The following is an 18,038-nucleotide window of genomic DNA, read 5'->3' as shown; positions in this document are numbered from 1 at the left end:
ACATTATTTTGATATATTTTTATATGCTGCTGTACTAACATGAAAAAAGGAAGACATAAGAGTAATTAAAGGTTTGCGTTTCCTATGTTATGTGAAAGCAGTACTGCAGTTCTATTCTTGAACTCAACCAACTTGTAGAAAGATTATTCCCTGCTCTTAGTTTATTATATATGCTAGCAAGTGCAGTTTAGGGTGTTTATCCAAGCAACAGCTAACCCTGCTTTGCCTAATTGGCTATATTTTCTCTAGCAAATTGTGTTTTTCATGCCAGACATCTTGACATTTGTATGTTTGTAGCATCTTTTCAAGTCTGTCTAACTTCTAGTGACGGATTCCTTATGCAGAATCTTGGATTATAACTGTGCCTCCCTCCTTCCTTCCATCCTGGGCAATCTATATATGGATTTTTTTTCTCTATTACCTTCTAGATTCCTGCCTAGGCTTTCTTTCAGTGTTCTTTATTATTTAAATAATAAAGGAATCTGTATTCATGTGTGGCTGATTACAGCTCCCTAAACTGATAAGATAATTTCATGAAAATATAGAGAATCAGGGATCTGCTTTTCCCCCAAATGCCAGGAAAAGTGGCATTTGAGAATCAAGACATCAACAGCAGTTCATTTGGCCATCTGCACTATTTTTAATAGGGCCCTAAGAGCAGTATTACTCTTGTGCAACAATATCATGGAGAAAGTGATATTATCAAAACTGATTTATCCAAAGCTGAATGTAGATTTCGTAGCTGAGCTGGAGATTATGCCTACAACTTGAATTGTTTTCCACACTGACACAATTCCTGTAATAAATCTTTTCTTTAATATGGGATTTTAAGGATAGGTGGAGGTACAAGAATATTTATGAGTTCCTGATCCAACTAAATCAAGAGTAACGGACCAGCCTGTTGACTGATGAATATAAAGGAAAGTTTTGCAGGAAGAGATATAGCCAAAAAATAAATTGCAGGCTAAATTGTCAAAAGTTGTGAAATAAGATACAAATTGACCTAAGTATTATTATAGGTTTTTTTTTTTTGTTCTGGGGGAAATAAATAAAGATTTATAACTGGCTTCTGAAATGATTCCATGAAAAAAACTTCATCTTTCCTATGAATACTTAATAAGATCTCTGAAAGGCATCAGGTGATGATTAGCAGATGCAATCCACTTTTCCATGACACCGTTTGAGATAATTTTTAGAATGGTTCACTATTCAATTCTTTTACTCTGTTAGCTTAAACATGTTTAAATTTGAATTTACACAATGAACCTTCTTTCTCAGCATGCTTTTATACACACAATGTGTTTTTTCACAATGATGAACAGTCCTTTCTATTTTCCCCCTTGGAATCTACCACAGACACTTAATGATTGCAAATCTATTAAATTGCAAAACAAATGCAAGCTTTGTCCTTGCCAAAGAGTAAATTGAGTGTAGATGAGCTCTGCAAACTCATTTAAACAGGTGGTCTTGCAGCTGCCTTCCAAACGTAAGTCAATTATACACTTAGTCTAATTTAAATGAATAAACATTATCGTAGCATTCTTTGGATTTTCTCTTTTTTTCCCCATTCAGGCCTAAATACTGAAAGAAATATGAACATTACGCTTAAGACAGATATATGAACATGTCATATGAAAATATTCTGTTTAATTACTCTGCTGGAGAATTAATTTAAACCAATACACAATGTCTACACCAGAAGCAAAGTAAACTCAATTTCTGAGATTTATATTAAGGATGTTTGAGAGATTCAATCTTTGTGAATCTCAGTGAGTTAACTTTCTACAAAATGTGTTTTGCACTGACTTTTTACTCTTGATGAATATTCTGGTTCAGTTCTCAGTGAAAAAACTGAGTTCTCTTAAAAATGCAAATAAGGAGGCAGTAAAACATTTACTGTATAGGTACATACTTTGAAGGAAAATATGATGTGCATAGTATTTAAAAACAGATAATGGTACAAACCTTTACATAATTTGCGTCACAGCACCTACTGCAAATTTTGAGTTATTTTATGGGGATAGGTACTGTATATGGTTGTGCTACATTAGGGAACTTTATAAAGTAGGCATTTTGGTGATCTCGTGCATATATGACATTGACCACTAATTTATCTCTTTGAAGTTTAAAATTAAGTAGTGGGTGACAAAACAGATCAGTCTTTATACCATTGCCATATGTGCAGTCATACAAATAGAATAGAAAAGTGTGCTTATGTAGTAGAATGAAAAGTTCAGAAAATATTAAATATATAAAGATATTCCTTTATATATTTATAAAAAGCCATGGTGGCGAAGTGGTTAGGATGAAGTATTGCAGGCTAATTCTGCTGATTGTCAGGAGTTCAATTCTGATCGGCTCAAGGTTGACTCAGCTTCCCATCCTTCTGAGGTTGGTAAAAGGAGGACTCAGATTGTCAGGGGCAATATGTTGACTCTGTAAATCACTTAGAGAGTTCTGTAAAGCACTATAAAGCAGTATATAAGTCTAATTGCTATTGTTATTGTTATTGGTATATACTGAGCACATGTTAATAGGATATTTAGACAGAACTGGTATGTTTCTCATCTGATTAAAGTGTCCTCAGCAGAGGAATAATCTCCCAGATGTCAAACAAAAACAAGAAAGTCCAGTTGCCTCCCAAAAAAAGGACAACCATGACCTGGATGACTGAGAATCTCCATAGACATTCTCCTATCTGATGTACTCCAAAAACAGCACAAAAGGCCCAGAATTCAATATCATTATGGTTCAAACACATCTGGTTGAAGGATGTTCAGGCGAATCATTGGCCCCCACAGAGAGGGCCCGCAACTTGGGTGTCCTCCTGGATGCGCGGCTGTCCTTAGAAGGGCATATGACAGCCGTGGCCAGGGGGGCTTTTTGTCAGGTTCGCCTGATACGCCAGTTGCGCCCCTTTCTGGACCGGGACTCCCTACGCACGGTCACTCAAGCACTCGTCACTTCTCGTCTGGACTATTGTAACGCTCTCTACATGGGGCTCCCCTTGGGGTGCACCCGGAGGCTCCAACTGGTGCAGAATGTGGCTGCGCGGGGGATTATGGGAGCGACGGGGCGCTCCCATGTGACTCCTCTCCTGCGCGAGCTGCATTGGCTTCCGGTGGACTTCCGGGTGCGCTTCAAGGTGTTGGTGATCACCTTTAAAGCGCTCCATGGCTTAGGGCCAGGGTACTTATGGGACCGCCTTCTGCCACCAATAGCCTCCCACCGGCCGGTTCGCTCCCACAGAGAGGGCCTCCTCAGGGTGCCGTCGGCCAGACAATGCCGGCTGACGACCCCCAGGAGGACAGCCTTCTCTGTGGTGGCACCTACCCTATGGAACAATCTACCCCCAGAGATACGAGTGATCTCCGACCTCCGGATTTTTCGTCAGGCCCTAAAAACTCATTTTTTTCAGCTAGCCGGTCTGTCCTGATTTTAGGGTTAGTTTTAAAATTTTAATATTTATTTTAATTGACAAGTTTTAAATTATGAGCCAAATTTATAAATTATTTTAACTTTATTTTAACTGTGATGTTTGTATAGATGTTTTTTATCTGGCTGTTCACCGCCCTGAGTCCGAAAGGAGAAGGGCGGTATAGAAATTCGAATAAATGAAATGAAATAAATGAAATGAAATGTTGGGAAAGTTTACAAATAGGAAGCTATTTGGAAAAGGCTGCCCTGCCCTTCATATTAAGAAGACATGGAGTTTGTTAAGCCAGATGTTTTATCAAATATCCTTGAGAACGAGGTACCCAAAGCTTAATTTCCCTCTGTAAATAGAAAAATAGAACTTCAAGGCCTACGATTATAACTGAAGTGCTTCCCCACTGCTTTGTTAAATTTTAATACCTTTAATATTTGCTCTACATCTCTATTATTTGTTTGGTTTCTATAAACACACAAAAGGGTATGGCTAATAATTGATGGCATGTCATTTTGGAAAATATGATGGGAAATAAGCTCTTGATTTTAAGGCTGAGGTTAATTGATCTTGTAATAGGATTGTGAGTGTTGTTATGGTAATAAGGTAGGTGCTGAGATTTAACATGTGGCTTTACCACTATTTTTGTATACACACAAATATTTGCAAGACCTAATAATTGCTAAGTGAAAATTGACCTAATATTCAAGTAATTATTATTTCTACAGAAGGCTATACTTAACAACATTATTTTTTTTTTCATATTCTACAAAAGAGTGAATATTGTATGTTTTAAAAAATTAAATGGGCAATATCTATCTTGTATATATTACATTAAGGCATTCTTCCTGAAAAAAAATCCTAGATCTATTCTTTTATGATGTTAAGTAATGTTTCATGAAATATTTTCAATCATGCAGCAGTTGCCATTATTTCTTCAAACTGAATCTGAGCTTCAAGTGTGACTAGAAATATAATAATTTCTAAATACTAAATATTGTAGAATACCAATATTCTGTTATGGGTGCCTTTTAATTTACAGATTTCAGACATAATTTGCTCTACCAATACATCTTCCATTAAAGCTAGAAAGGTATATCCAGACAATTGTTGCCTAAGGAGATTGCAAAATATTATTGTGATATTAAGGCTTCTTTGGAAAAGATGAATTGAATTTAATAAACTATTGAAAACTGAGGATTATTTTTAACTGATTTATTCAGAGTGTAGTTTTCTGTGGGAAATATTCTTGGCAATTCAATTCGAACTGAAATTGAATTGAGAATTAAATACTTTTGTCTAATTGGCATCTCCTTATTGATGATCTACACATTAGAAAGATGAATAAACCAAATGATCTGTTTTCTCCTATATCATTTTAAGTTAAAATGGAATTTAAGCTGTTTGTTCTTCTGTTAGGCATCAACAAGGAGTGTTCAAGTTGGGGATTTCAATATACAGGTAATTAATTTTCTATTTTCTTTCTTTTTTTTTAGAACAACTAAAATAATTTCTTTTCTTTTTTCAACAGTCTCTTTATGATGTTATTAATATACTGCCTTCATTCCAGTTTTTCTAAAGATTAGGAAACTACAAGTGTTGTATGTATGGGCGTTTATGGATATGCAAAGCAGCATCTGTGGGGTGGATCAAAGAATTCACTATGGCAATTGAGGCAGCAAATCAAAGTCCTACCCCATAGTATGATGCAGATACAAAAGAAATGGGTCTTCAGTCATGCTGCTGCAATTGCTATCTTGACTTTTTCATTTGCTCCCCATAGCTGCCATTGACTATACAGTACATATTCTGAAGAGGTTTCTGCTGTTTTGTACCATTGGAGGAATAAAGGCAGCTATAATTGCAACCTGTGTATTAAACAGTCTTAAGATCAATCAGAATAGAGCTGGACGGGACCTGGGGGGTCTTCTAGTCCAACCCCCTGCTCAAGCAGACCAGCCTATACCATTTCAGACAAGCGACTGTCCAATCTCTTCTTAAAAACCTCCAGTGATGAAGTACCCACAACTTCTGACGGCAAGCTGTTCCACTGGTTAATTGTCCTTATTGTCAGAAAGTTTCTCCTTAATTCCAGGTTGCTTCTTTCCTTGATTAGTTTCCATCCATTGTTTCTTGTCCTGCCCTCTGATGCTTTGAAAAATAAGTTGACCCCCCCTTCTCTTTGTGACAATCTCTCAAGTACTGGAATACTGCTATCATGTCCCCCCAGTCCTTCTTTTCTCTAGACTAGCCAAACCCAAATCCTACAACCGTTGTTCATATGTTTTTGTTTCCCATCCTTTAATCATCTTAGTTGCTCTTCTCTGCACTTTTTCCAAACTCTCAACATCTTTTTTGTAATGTGGTGACCAAAACTGGATGCAGTTTTCCAGATGTGGCCTTACTAAGGCTTTATAAAGCAGTACTAATAAGTTATATGATTTTGATTGAGCTTTTGATTGTTAAATGAACTAGGAAAATACTATGACAGAACATGTCTTCCCTGAGAAACTCACTTATTATAATGGGCTGATTTACAGGTTTTTTTTTTTTTTTGATAATACTATCATATTTGAATCCATGAAATTGATCTTCCCCTGCAGAAGCATCTATGCAAAGATGTCCTGATAATAAAGCCTTTAATGGCATTTGCCCTGCCTGTCTCTGGTAGTTTTTTACCCATCCTGTAGAACAGAACAGAACAGAATTCTTTATTAGTCAAGTGTGATTGGACACAGAAGGAATTTGTCTTGGTGCATATGCTCTCAGTGTACATAAAAGAAAAGATACATTCATCAAAAATCATAAGGTACAACACTTAATGATAGTCATAGGGTACAAATAAACAATCAAATCATTAGGAAACAGTCAATATAAATTGTAAGGATACAAGCAACAAGGTTACAGTCATACAGTCATAAGTGGGAGAGATGGGTGATAGGAATGATGAGAGATTAATAGTAGTGCAGACTTAGTAAATAGTTTGACAGTGTTGAGGGAATTATTTGTTTAGCAGAGTGATGGCGTTCGGGAAAAACCTGTTCTTGTGTCTAGTTGTTCTGGTGTGCAGTGCTCTATAGCGTCGTTTTGAGGGTAGGAGTTGAAACAGTTTATGTCCAGGATGTGACGGATTTGTAAATATTTTTACAGCTCTCTTTTTGACTCATGTAGTATACAGGTCCTCAATGGAAGGCAGGTTGGTAGTAACTGTTTTTTCTGAAGTTTTAATTATCCTCTGAAGTCTGTGTCTGTCTTGTTGGATTGCAGAACCAAACCAGACAGTTATAGAGGTACAGATGACAGACTCCATAATTCCTCTGTATCAGCAGCTCCTTGGGCAGTTGATGCAGAAAGGATATTCTTTGTTTTGCTTTTTTGATGAAGTTTTTGATATTAGGTGTCCATTTTAGATTTTGAGATATTGTGGAATCTAGAAATTTGAAGGTCTCTACTGTTGACACTGTGTTGTCTAGAATTGTAAGAGATGGTAGTATGGGAAGGTTTCTCCTAAAGACTACCACCATTTCTACGGTTTTGAGAGTGTTCAGTTCCAGATTGTTCTGGTCGCACCATGAGGCTGTAAGACTGGCAGAGTTGGTACACTCCAGATCCCATTGATAAAACTGTAATCTGAGGAGATCCAGGCATCATACTTTCTTTTTTCTCCCTGGAACAACATCTGAAGAGACCTGTATGGCCCTCATTTGGCCTTGTTTAAACTGTCTCAAAAACATGGCTGTTTCCCAGGGGTTTTGGCTAGGTAGGTGATGGACCTCTTATGGGACTGTATATTTTAGGTTGAAGTTTTATTGCATTTCCCTCTATGTGTTGCTCTTTTTTTCCCCAGTTGCATTTGGTAACTGTTTTTATAGTGTTAGGAAGCTCATAGTTGTGGAGTCAAGTGACTTTATAAATCTGATGGAAAAAAAAGAAGAAGAGTGGTGAGCACAAAGTGGAACTTTTGGGATTACACCAGCCATCCCCAACATGGCAATCTTGGGTTATATTGGGACTATAATTCTAAAACGACATGTCTTTGGGATTGTAAATCAAGTCCCCTATCAATTGGAGAGCATCTCCTTGGGGGAGATATGCTATAACCTTTGAATGTATGCTTTGGTTTATAAAAAAAGATAGAGTGTTGTGCTGATTACCTCGGCATAGATATTTGAAGATTAAATACACTCAAATCCTAGTTTAACACTGCTATTAACTTTCAGTGCCTCTGAGAAAAGGATTGTTCTGATTCATGTTTAGTAGCTGGGCTTTATACAGTTTTTCAATTTTGTCCTTTGAAATCTTATAGATAGTTGATCTGTTAAACCTCTCACACAAGAGAAAGGAAAGCCAGCAGCATCTGAATGACTGAAGTACAAAACAGAGGTGATGAAATGCTAAATTAAGGCAAAATTCACAAGCATTGCAAACATGCACATGGCTGCTTGTTAAGCCACATGGGAACCTACTTTCCAGGTTTTTGAAAAAGGCAATAATTGTTTTTTCTCTCGTTTATTTCCTTCAACACAACAGAGTAGAGGCTTTTAAATTAACCTGAGTGTTTATGTCTGATTTCTTGCCCCAACCTAACCCACATTACAACCCCCAAGATTCTATTTGTGTCAGATTTGCATGGCCATCTGGTTCACAATATGCTTTCTTGATTTTAAATGTTTCGTTTATGGCATAGTCTGATATTTTCTGCAGGAAGCTGCTGAGGCAACAAAGAATGATCAAAATGCATATTATACTACTTCTACCATACTTCCATTTGATACCATCACAAAATCCCTATAAAATCCTTTGTTTTTCTATCTCTGTGAGGGCAATGGCCAGTTTAGAAATGTGAAAAACAAATAAATAAACCAGTAAGTAAATGTAAGTAAATCAAGCATTGAGTGTTTTATTTGAGATCATAGACACGGTATAAAGATCTTGTCAGCCCTGGAGGTCATCTTTTTCTTTGGATCTTCAGGGCTGCCACACTTACTGCTGTGGGAAACTGGGAGGGGGGTTTGCATGGAGTTGTAGAGATATCTAGTCATAATAACATTCTTTTCTCTAGGAGTCAAGGACATACTGCTTGCACCTGGAGTGGCGTGACTGGGAGGCATCTCCAGTTGGGATGGTGTATTGATTGGACCATGTGATGGACATGTGGGTGCAGGGGAAGGGACTTGGACTTTCTTTTGGGTGGGGAAAATCTGGAAGCTTTCAGATTTGGATTTTCCCAGATGTGCCAATATGACATCTCTAATAAAATGGAACTTTGAGGAACTTCTAGCCTTTGGGTCTTCTTTCATTGGGGGTGTTACTTGGAGTCTTGACAAATCTCCTTTGAATTCTTAATAACTATTTTAATGTAAGAGAGCCTATGTGAAGATGCCAAGAGTTGACTCTACCACCTCTATGAAATCCTGTGCATTGCGAATCAGTTATACCCCTTCAGAAGAGAAATTATATATGTGTGTATGGAACCTTGGAGGTCTTGCAATCCAACCTTCTGCTCAAGCAGGAGACCCTCTACCATTCCAGATAAGTGGCTGTCCAGTATCTTCTTAAAGGCCTCCACTGATGGAGGACCCATATGCAGATATCCCTGCAGATGTTTCAAGGAACATGTCTTTATTCCCCTTTCTGTACTCCTTACAGGATAAGTCCATAAATCTCCAAGTATGCAGCCAATCCTAACATCAACTTCTCTTAAAAAAAGAGGTCAGACTTTAATTTCAAGAAAAATGCTTGATTTAAGAATCCAGGAAGAAGATACTCCATGATGTGTGTTTGTTGATTCTTGCCAAGCACAGAGATGCCTGCCACTTCAATATAAATGCATTGCAAAAGATCTCGCATTTCCCTTGGCTTTCAATTCCCTTGGTAGAATTCATCCTGTCACTTAGGTTCTTGCTAGGGGTAAAATAATCATCAAAGTTCTCTGTTATTCTTCCAGTTCAGGTAAAATGAACTGACTGATTTTGCTTTGTTTCTCTTCCTAGGGGAAAATAAGCAGAGCAAATCTTTATTTCTATCATTCTAAACCTGTGGGCTATATAACCTTAACTGAGGTTGCTAGTGAAATTGATTAGATTATCATAAACTCCTATGGAATGGCATAAAACTGCCCTGAGTGTTAAGCTGTTAGGTTTTATAACCCTCACATTGCATTGGGAAGTGTGTTTTCTTGCAGTCCTGGGTGCCTACAATAATGTCATTTCCATACTTCGTTTGAAATTCTGTTTTTCTTGGTACCTCTGACTTGGGACTGTAAGGCTGCTTTTTCCTGCCTGAGTCTGCTAAACAAGGGTTTTTAGTTGGCATGACGTGGTTGCCCTGTGTGGTCTTGAACTCTGTGCCCTCCTTTCTTTTCTATCATCCGTGTAGAAATACAAGAATGGAAAACGAACTATTGTGCAGTGCCTGTGTAGGTTAAAAAAAAAAAATCCGAATGAACACGTGCAGTGACTCTGCATTTGAAGGAGTTTAAAAGCTGAACTATCTCTTTTTCAGCTTATCGCAGAAGCCCATAAGAGTCCTTGTTCGCTGTTTCCTCCAGAAAAAGGAAAGTAGAGTTGTCAAGAAATTGCCAAAAGAAGGAGAATCTTTCACAATTTAAAATCTCAGAATCTCTCTTAACTTCAGACAAATCCTGTGTGGCTTCAGAACTAAACCAGCTGTCAGAAGAAAGAAAAAAAAGTCAGTAGCAAAGGAGAAATGAAAAATCAGAGTAAATGTTTAGATTTTTTGAAAGAGGTACAGTTTTTGTTCTCCTTTTTCATATCTCATACATATAATTCAGTGGTGAAATTCAATTTTTTTTACTACCTGTGGGCGTGGCTTGGTGGGCGTGGCATGGCTTGGTCGGTATGGCAGGAGAAGGATACTGCAATATCGCAGGGGAAGGATACTGCAATATTGTTCCCCCACTCCTGGTGGAACGATATTGCAAAATCTCCATTCCCACCCCACTCTGGGACCAGCCAGAGGTGGTATTTGCTGGTTCTCCGAACTACTCAAAATTTCCACTACTGGTTCTCCAGAATCTGTCAGAACCTACTGGATTTCACCCCTGATATAATCCTTTAAGGACAAACATGTTTAGTTCTTAATGTTGGAAGGGAAGACTAATCTTTTGAGCTGTTTTTTTTTTTTTAAATTAATTCAAAGGAATATTGAAAATAAATTATGTAAAGAGATGTGGGACTGATGTCTGTTAGTCTGTCTGCCATTAGGAAAACTTTAAAAAAGGAGGTAGACGGCTGACAAAAGTAAGGTCAAACTTGAAAATAGGCCATATTAGACTTGGTGGAGAGAGAAAAGCATTGCAGAAAATAAATCTCCAGTGAATCCCATTGGGAGAGAATAGAGAGTAATGCCTTGGATGTCTTGCAATTGTTCCATTCTAAGCCCCTCTCCATCCAGATGGGAACTTACGGGGCTCACTCTCTGCTTCCCGGTGCACAGATACCCATTGATGCCACACATATACATAACATGTGATATTACTAGCCAGAAGAAATACAGGTATCACCTGTGCCCACTCCTTAATCACCATAATCATAAGTTTATTTGTCAAGCATATATAAGATAACAGGTAAAAGTATAAACATAATTTGAATACATGAAAAGAGTAAGTAAAAAGGAACATTAGGACAGGGACGGTAGACACGCTGGTGCACCTTGGTAAACAGATTGGAAAGAATGCCAGATGCTTTGTTCTGCCTGTTTGCCTTCCTTGTTTAATTCTTACAGAGGAGAATTCCAATCAGCAGCGCTTTTCAGGGGCAGCCAAAAGGAGAGAGGCACACGAAAGTCTCTTTCGATGAAAGCAGGTTCATGGCATTGTGACACTAGTCCTGCCCTTTTCCTGTGGGCATTGTGATATCCGATGCACAACGGAACAGAGGAGCAGAGCTTGCAGGGTGACCCCGTGACCCCAACTTCATTTTTTTTTCCTGACAAAAACAGCAAGATCCCGAAGGCACCACTGACTATAACACAACTGAACTGTTGAATGGCTAAACACTGAGAGACTTAGATTTTACAAGCTTCTCTCAGGCTGTCTCTCTCTCCATTTACAGTGTATATAGCTCACACATACAAGGATTTAGGAACTGGTCCATTTGTGGATCTTGCCTTTTTTCCATTCCATTAAAGTGTTTGCATTGTAGTCAAGCCAACAGGTAAAAAACTGAATACAGGGAGCAGATTCTTTCTACAATAATACTAATATTAGACACCAAAGGATTCTGGCAGGTTAGTGTAGTGCAGTTGGGAGACAAGCAGGATGCCTTTGTTAATTCCATCCATCACCCCAGCATTTTAGTATAAACAGGGAATAAAGTTGGTACTACAAAGGACCTAAAGAAAACCTTGACCACTCCTCCTCCTCTTTCTTACAGATGAGGATCAGCAGAGCATATTCAAGGAAAGGAGATGACTGGTACCGAGCACATTCATTCGTAAATCTAGCACACTCATTCTTTTTATTTTACCTTGATAAACTCAGAAATGGGGGAGGGACATGGAGGGAAGGGGGAGAAAGTCAAGCATTTAGGAGGAGAGTTAGAGGGGAATAGTCTTCATTAAAAGACACCTAAGAATAAACCTGACATGAGGCAGAAGCTGGAATCTTATATATAACCTATTATTATACTTCAATAATACCAATGGTGGGTTCCTCCCGGTTTGGCCCGGTTCTGCCGAGCCGGTAGCAGTGACGATATGATGTCACCGAACTGGTTCTGCCCCCCACACCCTCCGCACCCCGCACCTCCACCCACCCCCATGTTATTCTTACCTTTTATTTGGCCCCACCCCCAATCTATTGCTGCCTCCTGAGTCCCAGCTGATGGCTAGAGGGAAAAAAAACTGTTTAAACTCTTGCCAAGGGGCTTCAAAGGGCCGCCCTACAACTGATCAGTGTTAAAAGAAAACAAATGGGTAGACTGGTGCCTGCAAAAATAAATGGGTAGACCAGTGCCTGCAAAAATACATGAGTAGACCAGTGCCTGCAAAAATAAATGCGTAGATTGGTACAGCTCTGCAAGCAGTTAAAAGCCTGGTAGACCAGTACCTCTGCTAAATCCTAAATAATTGTCACATGACCATCAAGCCATGCCCACAAAATAAGCCACGCCCACAGAACCGGTAGCAAAAAATTTTAGAACCCACCCCTGAATAATACTTATCGAAAATACTTTTGCGGTACATAATAAAGAAGCACAGCTCTATCCAAATCCCCTTGCTATCATATATCCTATCTACCATATACAGTACCGTCTCTATCCATAGCTCATTTAGGAGAACTGTAGAGTGGGACACTATGCCTGAGTTTCTCCTTTACTTGTCAGCCTTTCTACTTCCCTCAAGGGGAAAAAAAAAACTTATTTGAGGCATTTGAAGTTTGACCCCAGCAAGTGCGACCATCAAGATTATAGGACCTGAACTAAACCCCTCTGTTATGGTTTTTTAAACTGAAACAGCCTGAAGAGTTGGTTTTACAGAGACAAACTTCATCTAATCTGCTGAATCCAGAATCAGGTAAATAGAAATATACCAAGTTTGATCTGGTTTGAGTTCCAGCTCCAGCTGTTTTTTTTTGGACATGCATAAGCTGTTTAGTACCCTATAAAGCTAATGTTTGATGAAAGAAGAGGTTCATAGCTTTATAAAAAAAAAACAAGTGCACTGATGGCATTTGCACTGAAATATTACAGTAATTAGATACAGCTGTTACAATACTTATAAGACTTGCCAGGAAATTTGGAAGACAACTTCATAATCCACTGACAGGAAAAGTTAAGTGGTCATATCGATACTGGAGAAAGATGACCCAACTGCCTATGTAAACTATTGCATAATTGCCCTACAAGGCAAGCAAGATGCTACTGAAATCACTCACTGGACACTAAAATTATACCTTGAACAATAACAGCCTGAAGTACAAGCAGGATTCAGGAAAGTATGAAAAACAAGAGGCTTCATAGCAAATACAGGATGAATCCTTGAAGACCAAATATCAAAAAGATATCCACATTTCATTTATTGCCTATAGCAAGGCTTTGGATTGCTTAAGTCATGAAAAACTCTGAGCCACATGAAGAACTATGGCATACCAGAACACGTGATAATTCTTTATATATTAATCAAGAAGTAACAATCCCTGGAAATGGAGAAATGGATGGTTTAAAATTCTCAAAGGTGTATGAAAAGGCTGCATAAATCGACAGAGAAGCAGGACTGTGGGAAGAAAACTGATAGGTGAAAATTGGTGGAATGTTTGTGAACAACTTTTGCCATACTGATGATACTGTATTACTATCTAAAACCAATGAAGCCTCTGTTGATGAAGAATTGGAACATAATCTTAAATCGACCCATGGCTAAAAGTGAAGGCAACAAAGATTCTAACAATTGGAAACATCAATTATTTACCACTTGATGAAGAAGAAATAGAAATTGATGATAACTTCAATTTGCTTGGATCACTAATCAATGCTGAAAATACAAGCAAGCAAGAAACTAAACAATGAATCATTCTTGAGAAACAGCTATAAAGTAGTTAGACAAGCTCTTTATGTGCAAAGACTGAAGTATACAAAGACTCCACTTCTTCAGACCATGGTATTATCAACAACGTAATACAAATGTGAAAGATGAACAATGAAACAAGAAGATAGGAAGAAAATAAATACTTTTGAATTATGGTGCTTCTAAAGGATATGAATATGAGTCACAAATCTGAGGTGAGCAGCTACACATATTGAACAAACAAATAAACAAGGATACTGCAGGTATTATGGATTGCCTGACAAACAAATTAATTAGTATTAGGGCAAATCAAGCCTAAATGTTCAGCTTTAGAAGCAGAAATGAAAGCCCTTGAGTTTTAGCCCTATCTTGCCAAGAGAAAAATCATTATAGAAAGAGATCATGCTTGACAAGGCTGAAGGAAATCAGCAAAAAGGAGACAGACAATGCAACAACAGTCATGAAGAATGCCTGTCTAGCAACAATTAGCTGCTTGGTTGAAGACTGAACTGAATTCAAGACAACAATCCACAGGGTTGCCATGAGTCAATACTAACTTAACAGCAACTTATAAGAGAATTGATACAGTGGGAGGGTCCAGCTCATGTTTGTTCAGATGTCTGTGCCATCTATGATGATGAACATAATGAAGGACCAACTGTGTCTAACTAAACCCAAATGTCAAACTATTATTAGACTTCAAATGATTTTAGTACAGAAATAATCTACCAAGAAAAGAAACCCGAAAAAGAACAATTCTCTGTACTAAAATGTTGATAGTTAGGAACATAATGTTCGGTCACCATTGTTTCAATTTTCACGCTTTTTTTCTACACACTCCATGGGATCAGCCAATATAAAACAATACTTGCTCTGAATGGCTTATTTCAATGGCAAACTGTTAGCAGTGTGGAGCGAATCAATGCATAGTTTTGCTTTGTTGTATTTTATTCTTTTTGAAAGCCATGGTTTGAGATCTTCTATTGGCATTTGGGATAATTGTGTCATATTTTGAAATGTATGCTTTCAGTCTCAGTTTTACCTTTATCCTAATTATCTTCTGTTTTTGCTTCTTTCTGAAATCACACAGAATGCTTTAAGGTGGAAACCATCATTTGTGAAAAATAATAATAGAAGTTTGCCAATCACTATTGTTATTCACATTCTTGTTTGCATTAGAGATAAGTGGATGTTTGCTAGATTTTTTTTTTTGCATTTGTATTATAATTTAGAAAAGAATTGAACAAAGTGATGTCTGAAAGAGTTGGATGAAATAATTATGCCTGTGAAACTCACCGGCGCAGCCTCATATGGAAAACCTCCCATTCATTGTTATGTTTTACCAATTTATTTCTCAGCTGTTTAATGTCTATGGAGCCATTAAAAAGCTGAGCTGAAGAAGCTTCTTGAATGAGAAGTGAAATGTCTTCAAAGAAAAACCAGAAAGTCCAGTTGCCTCTTGAAAAAGCACCTTTGGGGTCTCAGCTGTTTACTTTTGGTAGGTAAATTATCTTCTCCAATCACCAAAAAAACCTCTTCTTGCTTGAACTCGAGTTAGACTTATCTCACTATGTCAGTGAGATGAGTCTAAGGAGAACTTTATCTTTCACTGTTAATGTTAGTCCTACCAGGTAGACCAGACAGAAATGGCCAGATAAGCTGATTCCACTTTATTGCAAAACTATATTAACAGAATCTTGAAATTCTGAAAGCAACATTCTCCCACCATCACCTTTACAACTCAAGAACTTAAAGATTGTCCTTTCTGAGCCTCTTACTCCACTCACTATGAAACTGCAGGCTATGCTGCCTCATTCCCTAGGCAGCATCTCTTTGTCCATCTTCTAAGGCCATGATGGTGAACCTATGGCACGTGTGCCACAGGTGGCATGTGGAGCCATATCGGTGGGCACGCGAGCTCAGCTCCAGCACGTATGTACGTGCCGACCAGCTGATTTTTGGGCCTTCTGGGCCACCCAGAAGTAGGGAAACAGGCTGTTTCCTGCCTCCTGAGGGCCTGGGGTGATGGTGGGGAAGGCCGTTTTCGCCCTCCCCAGGGTCCTAGAGAGGCTCTGGAGCCTGGGGAGAGCAAAAGATGGGCCTTCCGGTCCCATCGGAAATTGGCAAATGGGCCATTTCTGGCCTCTGGAGGGCCTCTGGGGTGTGGGAAAGGCCGTTTTCAGGGCACATAGACTTATGGTGTGGGCATGTGCATGCGTGATCCCCTGCGCTCTCCCTGCTTTTGGCACACGATGGCAAAATGGTTAGCCATCACTGTTCTAAGTTCTTTCCCTCATACCATTACAGCCATGGCTTCATCAAGTGCTTGTGGAAAGGAACATCCATGCCCTTATTAAAAAAAATGAAAAATAAGTGGGGAAGGATTCATCAGCAAAGACAGGATAAAAATCTAGAAAAAACAAAATACAAAAATTAGGAACTGAATTTATCTGTGGGAAAAGAGCTTGGAGGCTGACTCAGATTCATATATGAAATGAAAGGCCAGTGAACTGATTATTTTTTCTCCTCTTTCTTTTCAGTATTCTTTTTTTACCCTAACATTTGAAATATAACTTTTTTAAAACATCCGTACAATGTTCAGTAAGGCTTAAGCATGCTGCTTCGAAGTTTCAGGGAACAGTTTCTACTCTGAAGTATTTGGTATCTCATTAGCAACAGAGCTTCTAGGTGTCGTGGAAGACTCTGGAATAGGTTTTAGGGCAGGTCCTGTTTATGTGGAAGGCTGCCCATGCTTATTAAGTCCCTCTCATTGTACACAGGTAGTCTTCAACTTACAACAATTCACTTAGTGAGCATTCAAAGTTACAACGGCATTGAAAAAAGTGACTTATGATCATTTTTCACACTTCCAACCTTTGTAGCATCCCCATGATCATGTGATCAAAATTCAGATGCTTGGCAACTTGTTCATACTTATGACCGTTCCAATGTCCCAGGGTCATGCGATCCCTTTTTGCAACCTTATGACAAGCAAAATCAATGGAGAAGCCAGATTCACTTAACAACGGGGTTACCAACTTATCAACTGCAGTGACTCATTCCACAACTGTGGCAAGAAATGTTGTAAAATGGGGCAAAGCTATATTAACTTTATCGCTTAACAAATGTCTCATTTAACAACAGAAATTTTGGGCTCAATTGTGGTCATAAGTCGAGGACTACCAGTATTCCCTGAAAGTAGACTTAGAACACATTAACCTCTCTCTTGCAGCTACATTTGGGCTGGGAGAGAGTTGTGGTGCTTCTTCACACATATCAGCCATTTCTTATTAAAAATGATATCATTTTGTCAGCTGGAGATTCTGCACAGACAGGTGTCTTTGTGACATTTCCTGGTCAATTATAAAGACACTGCACAAAGAGATTTTGCCCACAGAGGTGGCTAATGGAACCACTCCGTGCACTCCATATCTTGCACTGGTAGGAATCAAAAAGTTTGATTGTGTCAAACTTGAAAAGAGGACAGGAAATGCATGTTCTATTAATTGCAGTAATTTCAACCTGCACTCAGCAATTAACATTGCAGCGCACATTACTAAAATACAGTAGACAGTGCCATCTTTGATCTGCAAAACAACATCATAAATTAAAAAAAACCACTAAATCACAACGTGGGGAAAATTTTTCAATGAGAAATATAATGCATTATACTTGGTCATTTCTTGGGGCTGATTCACCAACAGAAATTTTAACTTTGGAATTGCAAAACAGAAACTGTACAGTATAGTATTTGATCAGAATTGCTTGTAATCTCTTTGATGTTGCTAGGCTGCTTGGGTTGCAATTTTTCCTCAGGGAAAAGAACAATTAATCCCAAAGAGATATTTGTTTCGGAGCTTAGGATAAATTCCACAGATTTATAGGGGAATCCTAAATATATGTATTTTAAAATTCATTCATTCATATACATTGAATACAGGGACTCTGGCTCCTCCTGAAACATATGTAACAGATGTGGATAACTCAAAGTCCGAGGGCTGGAGAAAAGGCTTCACATCTGATTATGTACCTCCATATTGCTTTGTGGTACATCTATGAATCCTAGATACATGCAAAGGAAAAT

The sequence above is a fragment of the Pituophis catenifer genome, unplaced genomic scaffold (assembly GCF_029215685.1).
Source record: "Pituophis catenifer annectens isolate HBS135680 unplaced genomic scaffold, rPitCat1.0.hap2 SCAF_1, whole genome shotgun sequence".
NCBI classification, from domain to species: domain Eukaryota; kingdom Metazoa; phylum Chordata; class Lepidosauria; order Squamata; family Colubridae; genus Pituophis; species Pituophis catenifer.
The sequence above is the reverse complement of the archived record's forward strand: the minus strand, read 5'-3'. Positions refer to the sequence as shown.